This window comes from Ahaetulla prasina, chromosome 2, assembly GCF_028640845.1.
Source record: "Ahaetulla prasina isolate Xishuangbanna chromosome 2, ASM2864084v1, whole genome shotgun sequence".
NCBI lineage: Eukaryota > Metazoa > Chordata > Lepidosauria > Squamata > Colubridae > Ahaetulla > Ahaetulla prasina.
The window spans coordinates 37,835,589-37,853,433 of record NC_080540.1 but is presented as its reverse complement, the minus strand read 5'-3'; the positions used below and the strand labels follow the sequence as shown (position 1 = coordinate 37,853,433).

Genomic DNA, 17,845 nt, shown 5'->3' with positions numbered 1-17,845 from the left:
ATCACAACTAGAAAGAAATAAGCAGGTAGACAAACCTATCTGTAAACAATTGCTGGCCATTGAAAAGTGAATCAAGTTTAAGGAGTGGCAAGATTTTGTGGTGGTTGTCATTGTGCAACAGAAATATAGTGTACCAGTCACTAGCATTGACTGCAGTCCCTTTAGCATGACATTTATTTTTATGAGTATTACATACACAATCAACATGCACCAGTGATTTTATATGTTCCCTTTGCTGCCTTCACCTGATATCTAGTTTTGCCATGAAGTAAGGTTTGAATTATCTCTAGCTTTATGATGGCATCTATGTTGATTGCTTACCCTTGGTTGTTAATTTGGGCACACATTTTAATTGTGGATAGATGCTGTCATGTTGAAGCAGAAGAGCAGCTGACATAAAAGCCTTTCATTCTGAGATCATTTATTTAGCTGGTTTAAGGTCTTGGCCTATCCCAGACAGTGGAATGAGTCTTCAGAAAGAAAGACAGAAACTGTCAATAAGGAATTTTCTTTGAGTCATAAATTATCATTTCTTCAATACAAGACTAAGTTACCAATTTATTCTTTTGCCCTGTAAATCAAAAGATGTCATTTTAGGAAACCTTTTTGGGAAAGCAGGAGCAACAGAATGAAGTCCAGTAGGTCTTACATATTGTAAAAATTCATTTTATACATTTTTAATACCAAAAAAAATGCTCATTATTACTCTACAAAAATCACAATTCTGCTTCTCTCCTGCATTTATTAACTCCATGAAGTTTGGAATTGCTATGATTAATTCAGTTGCTTTGATTCACAGGGACACAAAACACTTTGTTCCTTTGCTGTGGATGATGAATAGACGGAAATAATTTGACCAATCAGAAGGACATGTTGTTAATAGGATGAAACGTATAGGAAATGTAAACTCAAAAACAGGAAAGGTAGGAGACAAAGAACAGATGAAAATATATTGATCTTATGTAGCTTTGATTCTTCAGGCAAAGTACTAACTCAATAGTCTTAAGGGCAGAATTAATAATAATAGGAAGGAATATTCCTAGCGCCTTCTGAAGCACCTGTTTCAAAGACTTCAGCAATAGTCCATGTTCTAAAGGGTATTACTATATTCTGTCAGTGTTATCCAGATGGCAGAAGCATTGCTCTCGTGTGTGTACACATAAGTACATTTATTTGCTTGATTACTTTCTTTTTCCCTGAATTCTACCATCTGCTCTCTGAATCTTTTTTTGGAGGGTTATTAAAAGCATCTGAGTCTGAATTATCAGACTGGATCCTGAAGTTGGGTGGCATCTTTTAATTTTTCTAAAGAGCAAGTTCAATCCCATTTAAGGAAAATAAATATAGACACCCTAGATTTGAATAGTGAAATATGACTGTCGAACTCCTTGTTTTTAGATAAAATCCTAAACAGAGTTCCATCTCCAGATATTTTAGGGAGATAATGACTGTTTATATTTGTCCCGGTTCTGGCCATTGAATTCAACTTGATGCCTTGGTTGCATGACCTTCACTGGGAGATGGACAGAGAGAGAAAGCTCTTTTTGGTACATGAGTTGCTGGAACAAAGCTTAGAAGCCAGATGTTCTGAGGATTACTGCTCTTTTTCAGGAAAGAGACCAGTTGTGTTACTATTTATAGCCCATGTGTCTGTCATGTTTTGCAATGCCTCAAGATTTCGTCCCGTCCCTAATGTTTGCTACTATCTATTAGAGCTGCGTTAGCTTTGAAAATCTTCAGAAGGCTATTGGAGACAAGTAACTAAAATCATATGGTCTAATAAAAGAATGAGGATCAAGCTTAAGATTTTATAAGACTTGTAAGAATACAGTGGATTGGCTCTATTTCAAACTCTATTACCGAACTAGCTGCTTTATTTGGATTACAGATTGTATTGTATCTTGTTATGGTTTTTAATATTTTTTGTAGCTTGAATGATTTTGAATTTATATTGACTTTATTTAATCTGTTATTTTGTTTTAATGGATTTAAACAATCTAGCGTAAATACTGTAAACCACTTGAGCCATTCAGGTCAGATGGAGGATGATGATGATGGTGATGATGATGGTGATGATGATGACATCCTCTTCTTGCTGGACCTGATTTGTAATAGTAAATCATTACTACGTTTGTTTCAATTTGTTTTATTTATTTAAATTTATTTAATATTTGTGACAAGCAAGCAACTTTTCTTCCAGTAATCTGCTGCTACAGGCCCTAGTTGCTCAGCCAACAGTCCCAGGTCCTATATGCCAATTGTCATCAGATGTCCAGGTACAGTATTTCACCACCTAGTGTGGTCCTTGTTGGCCTGGGTGATGACCAATTCGGTATAGGTTTCTGTAAGTTATGCCTCACGGCACTCTCTCTTTAGATACTGAGCTGAATAAATGTATTGGTAAAGCGGCCACCACATTTTCCAGACTTACAAAGAGAGTATGGCATAATAAGAAGCTGACGGAACATACAAAGATCCAGGTCTATAGAGCCTGCATCCTGAGCACGCTCTTGTACTGCAGTGAGTCTTGGACCCTTTACGCATGGCAGGAGAGAAAGTTGAACACCTTTCTCTGATGTATTAATTGGCATCACCTGGCAGGAAAGTTCCAAATAGCGCAGTCTTGGAATGTGCTAGAATTTCTAGCATGTATACACTACTGAAACAGTGACGTCTATGATGGCTTGGGCATGGCGTAGGAATGGCTGATGGTCGGATTCCGAAAGATCTCCTGTATGGAGGATTAGTGCAGTGAAAACGCCTCAGAGGAAGACCGCAGCTGCGATATAAGGATATCTGCAAGAGGGACCTAAAGGCCCTGGGAATGGACATTAACAACTGGGAAACCTTGACCTCCGATTGTTTAGCTTGGAGGCTAAAGACGCAGCATGGCCATCTCCAATTCAAAGAGACATTTGTTCGGCAGGCTGAGGCAAAGAGGCAGTCTTGGAACCAGCAAAATCTGGGGGCTGGCAGGGGACAGAATGTATCTGCCCTCAGTATCTGCTCTCGAATTGGCCTTTTTAGTCACACTAGATGCTGCTTTAGGATCTCTTTCCAGAGCACGATACCATAGTCTTTTGAGACTGAAGGATGCCAATGAATGATTGTTTCCCTTTGTCTGGCTCCTCTAATGAGACCTGTCCGGTATAGTTGAACTTCTAGCATAGACATCCTCCTCCTCAGAGCACACCAGCCCCACAATCACATCAAAATTGTGTCTCAGGAAGGGTTATTATTTTTAACTGAGTTTATGATTGCTTGCTGTCCGGTGTTACTTGTATGAGATGGATGGTTATACAAATTTAATGAATAAATAAATTGCAACCTAGGCTATGCAATGCATGCCTTCCTTGACCATTGGGCTTAGAAGCCATTATCTCAGCAGTGACACAGTGGGTAAAGATGCATGTTGTTCATTAGGAATTTAATTACCGGTACTTAATTGACTTGGTCAATATATTGATCAATATTACCTGTGCTGTTTTGTTTTTTAAATTTAGTATTTGTATTCTTTATAACATTAACTGCCTTCATTGCTCTTCTATGTGGAAAAGTAGGCTAGAAAATAAGAAAATGATTGAAAAGATGAGTGATTTCTTTTTCCACATTAACACATGATAATTGATGATGTGCCTCTGTGTGTGGTATATGTATGTGTACATACATAGGCACAACTGTCATCCATCAATTATATATTTTTTTTAAAAAAAATTCCTTTCTCATCCCTATGGGTGGTCTATGTATTCCTCAATCTCAGGTCCGCTTAGCTTTTTCCTAGCATTGCATTCTTCTGGACAGAGAATTCCGATGTTGTTCATTTTATACATCTTACAGTGTCTTCATCCTCTGGCTTTTCTTAAATAAACCTGCTTTATTCAGACCTGCTACTCTCCCAGCTTATGGAGATACAGTCCTGAGTGCTCCTGCCACCAGTGGAATCTCTTCAGCCTTTACTAATTTTTTTTTATTTTTTTTTATTATGTTTATTTATTTATTATTATTTTTTATTTTTTTTTATTATGTTTATTTATTTATTATTTTTATTATGTATTTATTTTTGTATGATACCTACATATATTGTTGTGACAAAATAAATAAATAAAATAAATAAAATAAATCCTGTCTAGTTCCTTCTTCAGATCCTGGTACCTCTCCAGTTTCTCATACTTCTTCTTCCTGATGTTGCTGTCACTTGGCACCACTACATCTATCACCACCTTGTCTGAATCTGGAAATCCCTCAGGATCTTATTCTCCATCTTCTGTGGAATCTCCCATCTGGACTTGAGAGGGTCTACGCTAGCCCATACACTGTGCAAATGTTCCTCTACACCAGAGGTCTTCAAACTATGCTGGCTGGAGAATTCTGGGAGTTGAATTCCACAAGTCTTAAGACTGCCAAGTTTGAAGACCTCTGCTCCACACAAGGCCAGCTTCTGGATTGTGCCATTTAGTGTATTCCCATCTCTCTCTCCCTCTCTCTCTCTCTCCCCCCCTCTCTTCCCCCCCCCCTCTCTCCACACAAAAACACACACGTTTGCATGTGTGGTTTTTAAAAGCATGTTTATTAGAAGCTACTTTGGGAAGTACAGGAGAAATATAAACAAATAAGTACATTTCATGTCTGCCTATCTGATCTAATGGTATAATAAAGTAGCTGAAGCTTGAGTGGGCAAGTCCGTGGTAAATCTAGAAAAAGTGCTCCTCTTCAAATGCATGGAACAGGAATGGCCTTTCAGAGTTGTCTTTGAAAGCTGGCAATTGACAAAGTTCTTCTAAGGAAGAAAACAAATTACCTTTCAGCAAATTGAATTAAAACTGGTAAGAAAAAGAAGATACGGGATTAAATTTCACCGCATACTTTCAACCCTATGTGATGATTGCTACTATCTACAGAAGTATCAGGAAGTGTACTGTAGGTAACTGAAAAATAAACTTTCATTTTTAATTTCCCTTTGAAACCTTCCATGAACAGTGACTTTTTTTGTATCTCTGTTAACAATACCCTAATTTCATTAAGAATTTCTTAATGAAATTCACCAAATGAGAATATTCACCTGGAAAATGTGGCTGTGACCTTGTTAAAAACAAAAAGTGAACTATCCAGATGGCGTATGAATCACTAGCTCTTTTAGGATGATTGCATGTATTATTTAAGATTTCCATGTGCTTTTCTCTTTTACCCTACTTTCCGGGGAAATATGAAACTTTGACACATTAGATGAGTGAATGATAAATCAAGTGACTTTTGAGCACTGTCCCACAAATAGGGATTGTTTTTAAAGTTTGGTCCTCCAGAGTATTTGTTCCTTACTGCTGCGAAATGTCATCCATACAGCCAGGAAGCTGTTATCCTGTCAAATATGCAGGATCCAAGCCAGCAGGATACAATTCAGTGGATCCTTCAGCCAGGGTTGGAAAATGAATTGAATTTGTGACTGAAAACATAGACAATATATAGATGAACTCTCAAATACAGCTGTGGTACTTGGAGCCTGTCGCACAGCTTTAATCTGATTCAAGAAAAATCTTGTGACCTTTAAGAAACACATTGATCATTTACCTCTAAATTTTGACCAAGCGTAAACCAAAATGGTTGATAAGGATGATTCCTGCCTGTTCTTCAAGCTTTATGTAATATTTCAGTGAGGAAATCTGTAGAAATTCTCAGTCATCCAGGTCATGGTTGTCCCAAAGGTACTTTTTCAGGAGGCAACTGGACTTTCTTGTTTTTTCTTTTGAAGATGTTTCGCTTCTCATCCAAAAAGCTTCTTCAGCTCTGACAGAACAGCGGGGAATGAAAGGATTTATATTCCTTGCAGACAGCTGGTCATTTGCATCCAACAACCCTCTAAAAGGATGCAGATGACCAGTTGTCTGCAAGGAGTATAAATCCTTCCATTCCCCGCTATTCTGTCAAAGCTGAAGAAGTATCCTGGATGAGAAGCAAAACTTCTTCAAAGAAAAAACAAGAAAGTCCAGTTGCCTCCTGAAAAAAGCACCCTTGGGACATTTCAGTGAAGAGGGAGCTTTGTCAACCTAGGGTTCCCTGTTCCAAGGGCTGGTGGTATCATTTCCACTTCCATGAGGTATCTAAGACATTCAGGAAGGTTTCAAGCAAAGGTTTCTATGGTATTTTCCAAGAAACTTAATTCTGCCCGTCTGCTCAGCAGAGAGAGAAAATCTTTTGCATGTTGACGGCAATAAATTATGCATGCTTGTCAAAGCCTTCACAGGGTTGTTTATCAAGAATGGTAGCTTAAAGAAAAGAACAAGAATACCTGTAGATGCTTTCCCCACGGCAGTTGTTGAAGACGACTCTCTTTCTTCAAAGAACTACCTGTGAATTTGGGATGTTTTGAAGCAATGTCCACAAAGGGAATCAGAAAAGTTAAGACGGCAGTCACCACTGCTTGATTAAAACCCCTTTTTTTAACATGCATCTGGCAGAGTTTTCATCACAAGATTATGTCTGTCAACTTCACCATCAATCATCAATCACTTTTATACACTCACATGCCAGTGGTGAAATTCAGCCGGTTCTATCTGGATCGCACAATCCGGTAGTGCCGGCAGCAGGAGGCTCTGCCCATCCACTCAGACGTCATTACCAGTGGTGAGTTGTTCCCGGTTCGCCCCAGTTCGGGAAAACTGGTAGCGGCTGCGGCGGGAGGCTCCACCCACCCACCCAGATGTCATCAAAAATGATCTGTGCGTGCGCAGAAGCGCCACACCACCCACTGCCAATAGTGAACCAGTAGCACCTGGTTTTGAAACCCACTACTGGTCATCACATCCCATTTTTGACCCTCTGCCCTTCCTCAGAAGGCTCTGTGCATGCGTGGAGGAGGCACACGTGCTCACATTTGCAAATCGGTAGCGAAGGTAAGTGAATACCATCCCTGCCACATGCCAATTCTGACCAATGTATACCTCTGAATAGGTGCATGTACACAACAGAATGGACTATGGAAATGCATTTGGCCCTTATTTTCCCAATATTCAGGACAATGACAAAACCATCTTTTGCCCTAAGCTTGTCATTGTTAACAAATTTTAATGATACTGGTTTTAATTTTACCCATGATCCTAACTGTAACTATTCAATTAAAAAAATCAATTTGCGATTTAAATTCCCTAAATCTGAATAGAAAGCCTGATTCAAATGAAGGACAAAGCCAAAGACAGGAATTTTTCAACTACAGATTTTGGATTTTTTTTTTAATTTATTTGTTTATTTGTCATAACAGTATATATAAGCATAAGCAAGAAATAACTATACGATATATAAGCATATATATAAGCATGAGCATGAAATAACTATATGAATTGGATACAATCAAAGGGAAATTAGGACAGGAATGGTAGGCACGCTGGTGCTCTTAGATTGGAGCGGTTCACATTTAGCTTAAATCTACTGTGTGCTCGTGTATTGTTGCAATTGAAGCTGAAGTAGTCTTTGACAGGAAGGACATTGTAATAGATGATTTTATGAGTTAAACTCAGATCATGTCGAAGGCGGCAGAGTTCTACATTTTCTAAGCCCAGGATTTCAAGTCTGGTGGCCTAAGGTATTTTGTTATAAAAAGAGGAGTGGAGAACTCTTGTAAAATATTTCTGGACACGCTCAATTGTATTAATGCCCGAAATGAGGTGTGGGTTCCAGACAGGCGAGTTGTATTCAAGAATTGGTCTAACAAATGTTTTATATGCTCTGGTTAGTAGTGTAATCTTTCTGGGGAAGAAGCTATACAAGATTAGGTTTACAACTCTTAAAGCCTTTTTTGCGATGTAGTTGCAGTTGGCTTTGGCACTTAGATCATTTGATATGAAAACTCCAAGGTCTTTAACAGGGTGGGGATCATCTGTAAGGTAATGTCCATCAAGCTTTTATTTAGTGTTTAGATTCTTTTTTCCAATGTGCAAGACATTTTCATAGAAGACTTTCAGTGCCATCAGTTTTACAATGACAACAGGAGGATTTTTCTATTTTTTTGGTCAATTGGTAACCACCATTCACAAATTTAATAATATCTGACCTGGAATGAAGGCCAGGAATAATTCATATTCATTAGTAGCTCTTTGATTTGCATTAACAAAGAGAAAGATTTTGTTTTTCATTTTGAACTCACTCATTTGCCATCAAAACTGAGTTTCTGGTAGTACTTTCCACACTTTTTAAAATTAATTTAATGCAATGATGATAGGTTTGAATGTTATTGTTGTAGAGAGATAGAGTTCCGCAGCTTGTTGTGCTTCCTGATCTGAAAAAGCTTTGTAGAAAAAGTCTCTTAGATTCACCTAAAATGAAAAAGCCAGGAGAGAAATAACAATACTATATACTCTTTCACAATGCTTAGCGGCCCTCTCTAAGCGGTTTACAGAGTCAGCATATTGTCCCCAACAACCTGGGTCTTCATTTTACCGACCTTGGAAGGATGGAAGGCTGAGTCAACCTTGAAAGCAAGACATCTACACACTGCTAAACAATGCAGTGTGGCTTTGCTTTCCACAGCCTCTTTGAAGCAACTTGCCATCGTAATACAGGTAATCCACTAACAGTTCGTTTAGTGACCCTCCGAAGTTACAGTGGAACTGAAAAAAGTGATTTATGACCATTTTTTGCCCTTATGACCATTGCCACATCCCCATGGTCACATGATTTACATTTGGGTGCTTGACAGCTGGTTCATATTTAGGACAGTTGCAGTGTCCTGGGGTCATGTGATCACCTTTTGCAACTTTCTGACAAGCAAGGTCAATGCGGAAGCCAGATTAATTTAACAACCCGGTTGCTAATTTAATAAATGCAATGATTCACTTAACAGATGTGTCAAGAAAAGAGGTAAAATGAGGTAAAACTCACTTAACAAATTTATCATTTAGCAACATAAATTCTGGGCTCAGTTGTGGTCGTAAGAGGAGAACTATCTGTATTGAAAAGTCAGTCCCTCTACGTCAGTGCCTTCAGCTAAAGGCTTCTTGTCTGCTTTGCCTCGCTCTGTGACATCAGCGAACAAGTTTTCTGCGCATCCACACACACTAACCAAGACCAAAAAAGAGGCTACCTTGACTTAAGCAGAGGGGAGGGACAACTTCATTTCAAAGAGCTGCATTGAAGGAGCAGTTGGATGAAGACTCTGTCCAAAATGAAAAAGTTTTTTGAGACTATTCACAACCTTTAGTAGCCAGCCAGGCATATTCCACAAGGAAAGTGTACCAGGATTTTTCAGTTTACCCATAAACATTTCACTTATGGAAGAACAGACTCGGAAGGACCTTGGAGATCTTCTAGAAAAGCCCCCTGTTCAGGTAGGGAACTCTGTACTATTTCAGACAAATGGTTGTCAAATCTCTTCTTAAAAATCTCCAGTATTGGAGCACCCACAACTTCTGGAGGCAAGTCATTCCACTGATTAGTTGTACTAACCGTCAGGAAATTTCTCCTTAGTTCTAGGTTGGTTCTCTCCTTGATTAGTTTCCATCCATTGCTTCTCATCCTGCCTTCAGGTGCTTTGGAGAATAAAGATTGACCTCCTCTTCTTTGTGGCAGCCCCTTAGATATTGATCGAAACACTGCTATCATATCATCTCTAGTCTTTTTTTTTATTTCACTATACCAGACATACCCAGTTCCTTCAAATGCTTTTCATATGTTTTAGTCTCCAGTCCCCTAATCATCTTTGTTGTTCTTCTCCTAAATCAGAATAAATCACCTGCACAGGACTATCTGTCACTAAATACCGTACTATATGTTATGCATAGGTTCATAAGCGAAATGCCTTATTTCACAATGAAATGTCTTCAATTTATGGACCTGATGAACCTTTGGCTACAATTTTACTAGCAACAGATAACTTTTTAAAGTTTTCCTCCTATAAGTTTGCCTGAAACCTGCAGAAACATTGCAAAGTTGGAATAGAAAAATAGAGGGTTTAAGTAATTGCCATGATATAGAAATAATATTTCTTTGTTCATTTTGTCAGCAATTGGAAAGGATACATCTCCAGAAGGAAGATTCTTGTACAGATTATACTCAAGTTTTCTTCATTTGCTCCCAAGCCCTTTGGACTAATTTCTTGATCACTTTCTCTGAACCTTACAAAATTCTAATTTCCATTCATTTGAGCAGCATAAGCAATATTTTTTACAAGTTACTGTAATTAGCCTTCTTGTAATGTTTTTTTAAATGCTGCAAATGCTGACAGGCAATGCTCTCATTTTTACTGACTTTGTAAACACTTGAGTTGCTAAGAAATAGGCAGTTGTAAAGACCCGAGTAAAAAGAAAATAGACGTAATCAGGTTACATCTAACCCATATTTGCAATTTAATATAGTCTGTAAGGTGGGCAGCAAAATTATTAGGCAGTTTTATGTAGATAGTGAAAACTCTTCAAAAATCAGAAAGTTTATAACATATCAGAATAAAAGTAAATTAAGGAAGACTTCAGGGTTGAAATATTCCTGATGATTTACTATTATTTACTAGGGGAAAAAAGATTTGCTGTAAAATTTCCTTTTACACAGAAACAGAGTCTTTTTTGCATTAGAATAGAAGCTGATGAAAAAATATGGAGGAAGCCAAAACACTGCAATTCTTCTATTGTCCTTTCTTGTATTCTAAACTTTGTAGTTATATCTATTGATTAGCTCTGCACTTTATCTGTTGATTATCTCTGCACTGGATTAAAATTAATGAATTTCAGTCTTTGGGGGAACTGGACTGTAATTACTTTGCAAACAAAGTAATAACCAAAAGCCAACATGGGTTTGTCAAAAACAGATCATGCCAGACTAATCTTATTGCATTCTTTGAAAAAGTGACAAAATTAGTAGACCAGAGGAATGCTGTCGATATAATTTACTTGGACTTCAGTAAAGCATTTGATAAAGTAGACCATAACCCACTACTAGATAAAATAGAAAAATGTGGGTTAGACAGCACCACCACCAGATGGATTCGTAACTGGCTGACCAACTGCACTCAATGTGTAGTCCACAATGGAACTACATCCACATGGAGCGAAGTATGCAGTGGAGTACCCCAAGGCTCTGTTTTAGGCCCAGTACTCTTCAACATCTTCATCAAGGACTTGGACAAGGGGATAGATGGGGAACTCATCAAATTTGCAGAGGACACCAAGCCGGCAGGAATAGCCAACACTCCAGAAGATAGGCTCAAGTTACAGAAGGATCTTGACAGACTTGAACATTGGGCGCTATCTAACAAAATGAAATTCAACAGTGAAAAAAGTAAGGTTCTACATTTAGGCTAAAAACCCAAAATGCACAGGTACCGTATATGTGGTACCTTGCTCAATAAGTAGTACCTGTGAGAGGGATCTTGGAGTCCTAGTGGACAACCATTTAGATATGAGCCAGCAGTGTGCAGCAGCTGCTAAAAAAGCCAACACAGTTCTGGGCTGCATAAACAGAGGGATAGAATCAAGATCACGTGAAGTGTTAGTGCCACTTTATAATGCCTTGGTAAGGCCACACTTGGAATACTGCATTCAGTTTTGGTCGCCGTGATGTAAAAAAGATGCTGAGACTCTAGAAAGAGTGCAGAGAAGAGCAACTACGATGATCAGGGGACTGGAGGCTAAAAATATGAAGAACAGTTGCGGGAACTCGGTATGTCTAGTTTAATGAAAAGAAGGACTAGGGGAGACATGATAGCAGTGTTCCAATATCTCAGGGGTTGCCACAAAGAAGAGGTAGTCGGGCTATTCTCCAAAGCACCTGAGAGTAGAACAAGAAGCAATGGGTGGAAACTGATCAAGGAAAGAAGCAACTTAGAACTAAGGAGAAATTTCCTGACAGTTAGAACAATTAATAAGTGGAACAACTTGCCTGCAGAAGTTGTGAATGCTCCAACACTGGAAATTTTTAAGAAAATGTTGGATAACCATCTGACTGAGATGGTGTAGGGTTTCCTGCCTGGGCAGGGGGTTGGACTAGAAGGCCTCCAAGGTCCCTTCCAACTCTGTTGTTATTACTATTAATTACATGGGTTTTATTCTAACTGTAGCCTCTTCCAGAAAACTGTAGTGTAACAGATCAAAGTGTTTAGTCTTTTTGCAACCAAAGGCCAACTTTGATTATTCTCTCAGTACACCTATAGAAGATGCTTTGGCATTTCTGTGAATCTTTACTGATTTGGCCACATACAAATGGAATAAATAAATAAACTGGATAAGTTTTTTTGCCTATTTAACATACAGAAAGAAGTGCAGAGGAACCCCACATTTTTTTAGACACATTCTCATATTTAAATGTATATCTACATACAAATACATACAAAATTTATATTCAACTTGTTAGTAACATGGCAGTCCAGTCCAACCAAGTAATCAACAGACATATTGACTTATGTCTGATTACATTTCATTCTAGCCATTGCCTATCTACTGTGGGGTGAAGGCTTCTTCTGCATGTTTTCAACCTATATGGTCCTGAGCTTTCTTTTTCTGGTTGATCTGCAATATTTGCTGATTTTGTGCTGATCCATTGTCTTTTGTGGATGCTTTTTATCAAATGGGATCCATTCTATGACTGCCTTGATGTACCTGCCACCAATTCTTCTTGCTATGTAACCAGCCCATTTCCATTTCAATTCTTTTACTCTCTTGATACTTTTGTTTGTTCTAATCCACATGTAGATCTTTCTATCTTGTCTTGTAATGCCAAGCATGTATCTTTCCATGGCTCTTTATACCACTTGTAGCTTTTGAATTGATTGTAAGGTTAGTGTCCATGTTTCGCCAGCATACCGGCAGGTAGCACACACTGATTGAAAACTTTTCTTTAGACATAGGGAGAGGTTGTTCTTGAAAATTATATGTGATACAATAAAGGAAATTAAACAGCGTGTTAACTGCTGGCAGGTATTTGGCAAGCTAAATGTATTTTTTTATATCCCTGATTATGGCTTTCAAAAGACGTAAGCAACTACCTTAGAATTAGCCATCAACACAAAACAATTATTCAAGAATCAGACAAATTTAAAACCCGACTCTAGATCAGGGGTATCAAACTCGATTTCATTGAGGGCCACATCAAGGTTGTGTTTGACCTTGGAGACCATGACCAGGGATGTGGCATGGCCACAGTGGGTGTGGCCAACTCGATATCATTCATATTGAGGGCACCTGCGGTGTCCAAATGCTAAGGCAGGACTTCCCTGAAACCCTCCTTCACTTTCATTATAAATTCCTTCCTTCCTTCCTTCCTTCCTTCCTTCCTTCCTTCCTTCCTTCCTTCCTTCCTTCCTTCCTTCCTTCCTTTTCTTCTTTTTTCCTTCCCTCTTCATTTTCCTTTCTTCTTCCTTCTCCTCGTTCCTTATTTTTTCTTCCTTGCTCTCTTCCCATCTTCCCATCTTCCCTTCTTTTTCTTTTTCTTTCCTTGTTCCTTTTCTCCTTTCCTGTCCCTTCTTGCATGCTCAAATGCAAAAGGGGGAACATTTCTCTTTTTGTTTTGTTTTTATTTTGTTTTGCTAACCCCCTGCCAGCAAAAATGTAGCCCGGGCGGGGGGGCGCCCTCCGTTTTTGGCTGTGACAGCCTCCTGCAGCCCTCTGCCAGCAAAAACAGAGCTCCTCTGAGGGCCAGATCTGGCCCACGGGCCTTGAGTTTGACACCCCTGCTCTAGATGAACTAGACCCATCTCTTTATTAATGTAATAACCCAAACTCAACTACAGAGTCAACAATGAAAGGAAAAGAACAACCTCCTCCTATATTACATCACCAATATCAACATCCCTAAACAAACAGGAAGCAACCATAACATAACTAAGAAGAACTACAGGCTTATCAGCTAAATAAATTCCCTATCATCAACAAAGCATCAATGACCTGCAAAGTAAGACTGTTTTTCCAAGCATGTACACAACAGGAAGGACAAAATAATATAAAACCTCTGCCAACAATAATCTATGCTTCTTCAAAACTACTGAATTGGTATTATTAACTGTTAACCGAGGAGGTTTTTTTAAAAAAATAGCTACAATCCAAAAACCAAGCTCAGAGATCTTTACCAATGCAACACATCATTCCTGAGCAACATATATTCATCTTCAATAATTTCCTAATGTCATCAATGCAAAATAAACTGTAAGTGGTCTCCAAAAATTCCTTTCCCAGGTTGTGTGTAGGCATGGCCCAATCAGACTTGTTTCCAGTCCAAAGCATGTTTCTAATTCTAGATTAATGTGTAATTTACCCCAAAACACAATGTTTAAATACATATTTTCAGAACATCATTTGAAACAGATCTACTCTCAGAATAGATAACTGGGAAATATGAAAACCAGGGATAATAAAGTTATGATTTCTACATTGGCCCAGAAAACACAGTTGTCTTCATATATTTGCAAAAATAGGATTCTTCAAGCATTTATATTATTCTGATCATGCCTAGCTGGACTGAGGACCACCAGGCATGAAAGAATGAACCAGAATCTTTATATTTATAGATAAAAAATGATCCTTAAAGACAAAAGAATATTTCTGGTTTAATAGAAATATATGTCAACATTTCTGTTCTTATGATTCTTATAATTCTCTTTGTTTGTCTGTTTCCAAGTCTCTCTCTTTCTCTTTTTTTATTTCAAACACTGATGTGCAAAACGTTAGACTGTTCCAGTAAAGGAAATTGTGTTAATATGTGATTCAATTTTTTTGGCAGCTGATGACAACACTGCCACTTAAAAACTCTTCATTTTCATTGATTTTTTTTTTATTGCCTTTGTTTCAGCTCATTACAGACACCCAGTGAAAAAGATTGGGTGGCCTACTGTCAAATGTTTGAAGATTACATATTGTGTAACTTCCTTCACGAAAGAAAAAGCTGTGCGATTTCTATTTTAAAAAATCATTCAAAGTCACAACTGCAATTGAAAGGAAGTTCTTGAAAATGATGGATTTGCTTCAAAATGGACGTGTTGGAGGGAGACACAGAAAGAGAAAGACACACCCAAGTTTGCTCTGAAAGATGGAAGAGATGAAGCTCCAAAGCACCTTTGGGGCGTAAAAGCCTTCCATTTCTCTATGGCCTAGATTTTTTCAATTTCTTTGGATACGTGACATTCAAAGAAAATTCTCAACCCTGGCAGTTCCTGGCAGTTAAAGATATTCCTAAGCATGATCAGAAGCTGGGGTGAAATCCAGCAGGTTCTGACAGGTTCTGGAGAACCAGTAGCAGAATTTTTGAGCAGTTCAAAAAACCAGTAGCAGAAATTTTGAGTAGTTCGGAGAACTGGCAAATGCCACCTCTGGCTGACCCCAGAGTGGGGTGGAAATGGAGATTTTGCAATATCCTTCTCCCAGGAGTAGGGAGGGAATGGGGATTTTGCAGTATCCTTTCCCTGGAGTTGGGTGGGAATGGAGATTTTGCAGTAGCCTTCCCGGCCACTCCCACCAAAACACGCCTATCAAGCCACACCACCCTCACCAAGCCTTGCTCACAGAACCGGTAGTAAAAAAATTTGGATTTCACCACTGATCAGAAACCTCATTTTTAGTTACGGAGTCCAACAAACTGTCCCTTTTCTACAGCATGTTCTGCTTTGAATGGCTGCTTATTGTTCCTCTTCTTTAAAGTTCTGGTTTGGTGGCTTGAGAAGTGGATGGGAGACCCAGGAGATGGAAAACTTGTTTTTTCACACTTTCCCATAGAAAACTTGGAGGAAGTGAATGGATATATTTTGTTTTTGTAACAGTCCCCAGGAAAACACTATGAGCATGAATGAGGAGGCGTCCTCATGTGGTGGTTCAAGACTGGTTTGGGTGATACTGATTTGGTTGGATTCTCTGTCCTGCAGACTTCTCAGTGGTATTTATTTATTTTTATTTATTTATTTTTGTCACAACATTATATACAAGCACATATATTGAAAGGAAACAATAGGATAGGAACAGTAGGCACTTTTGTGCACTTATGCATGCCCCTTATAGTCCTCTTAGGAATGGGGTGAGGTCAATGGTAGATAGTTTTTGGTTAAAGCTTTTGGGAGTTTAAGAAGAGACCACAGAGTCAGGTAGCGTATTCCAAGCATTAACAACTCTGTTACAAAAGTCATATTTTCTGCAATCAAGATTGAAGTGTTTAAAATTAAGTTTGAATCTATTGTTTGCTCTTGTATTATTGCTATTGAAGCTAAAGTAGTCTTTAACAGGAAGGACGTTGCAATAGATGATTCTGTGTGTTAAACACAGGTCTTGTCGGAGTCAGCAGAGTTCTAAGTTTTCTAATCCCAGGATTTCAAGTCTGGTGGAGTAAGGTATTTTGTTGTTTACAGAGGTGTGGAGAACTCTTCTTGTAAAATATTTCTGGACTCGTTCAATTGTATTAATGTCAGAGATGTGGTATGGGTTCCAGACAGGTGAGCTGTATTCAAGAATGGGTCTGGCAAATATTTTGAATACTCTGGTTAGTAGTGTAGAGTTTTTGGAAAAGAAGCTACGCAGAATTAGGTTTACAACTCTTAGAGCCTTTTTTGCTATGTAGTTGCAGTGGGCTTTGTCACTTAGATCATTTGATATGAAAACTCCAAGGTCTTTAACAAGGTGAGGGTCATCTGTAAGGTAATGTCCATTAAGCTTGTACTTAGTGTGTGGGTTCTTTTTCCTGATATTTAAGACTGAGCATTTGCTGGTTGAGATTTCGAATTGCCAAGTTTTGGACCAATCGGATACAAAGTCAAGGTCTTTTTGAAGGGTAGTAGTATTGTTGGTGGTGTTAAATAGTTTAACATCATCAGCAAAGAGAACATAATAACTTGAGATATGGTCATAGAGATCATTTATGTATAGTATGAAGAGTGTTGATCCAAGAACGCTGCCTTGAGGAACGCCACTTTTGACAGGAACAGGATTTGATAGAGCATTGCCAATTTTTACCACTTGTTGTCTGTTTGACAGGAAAGCAGTTATCCAATTGTGAAGAGGTCCTGAAATGCCATAGGATTTTAGTTTTAGGAGAAGTTTATCGTGTAGTAGCTTTGCAGAAGTCTATGTAGATTGCTTCTATTGCTTTGCCTTGATCAAGATTAGTAGTCCATATATTTTTGCAGTGGAGAAGTTGTAAGTTACATGATAATTTTTTTCTGAAACCAAATTGTTTATTAGAGAGTAGGTTGTTTGTTTCTAGGTGGAGGGTAATGGATTGGTTGATGATAGATTCCATTACTTTGCAAGTGACGCAGCATAGAGAGATTGGTCTGTAATTTTCAACTAGGCTGGGATCTCCTTTTTTGAAGATAGGGATGACTGTGGCTAGAGACCAAAGTTTGGGAAGGGAACCAATCGTGAAAGCTTTATCAAAGATTATGCTTAGGGGTTCTGCTATATTAATGGAAAGTTTTTTTAAGAAGTAAAAAAAGATGCACATACCACGCCTGACACATAGTCCATCAGGCCCAATAGATAAAGATGGTTTCAGTTTGTGAAGAGCTTTTTCAATATAATCTTCTGTGAAGTCTATAAGAGTTAAGTCGTTGTAATCATTGTTAGTACGATTGGGGAATGTCGGATATGTGCCGTCACTGTTAACAAAGACTGAACCAAAGAATGTGTTAAAGAGGTTTGCTTTAACTGTTTCATCATTACATTCATTGCCATTTGAACAACTGAACGGGTGGTTGGATGTTTCGATTGACAGATGGATGGATGTTTTGATTGACAGATGGATGGATGCCTTGATTGATGGATTGTTGGATGTATTGATTGAAGTGTGGTTGAGTGATGGCTATTTGATTGTAGGATTTTCTTTTTTGCAGTCAGCACGGTAGTCAATGTAAAGGTTGGTTTCGCCTTCTTCTTGTCGTCGTTTGAGCTCAGAATGA

At 38.4% G+C, this 17,845-nt stretch overlaps 1 long non-coding RNA gene across 1 annotated transcript in view; it reads right to left on the bottom strand.

Moving 5' to 3' along the window:
• Nucleotides 1-4,548: 4,548 nt before the first annotated feature.
• Nucleotides 4,549-17,845, bottom strand: part of LOC131191156 (uncharacterized) — a 77,322-nt gene continuing 64,025 nt past the window's right edge. The window contains exons 2-3 of the long non-coding RNA XR_009153440.1: nucleotides 6,284-6,342; nucleotides 4,549-4,777 (exon numbers count right to left, since the gene is read on the bottom strand). This is a non-coding gene — a long non-coding RNA (uncharacterized LOC131191156). The remainder of the gene's footprint in view (nucleotides 4,778-6,283; nucleotides 6,343-17,845) is intronic.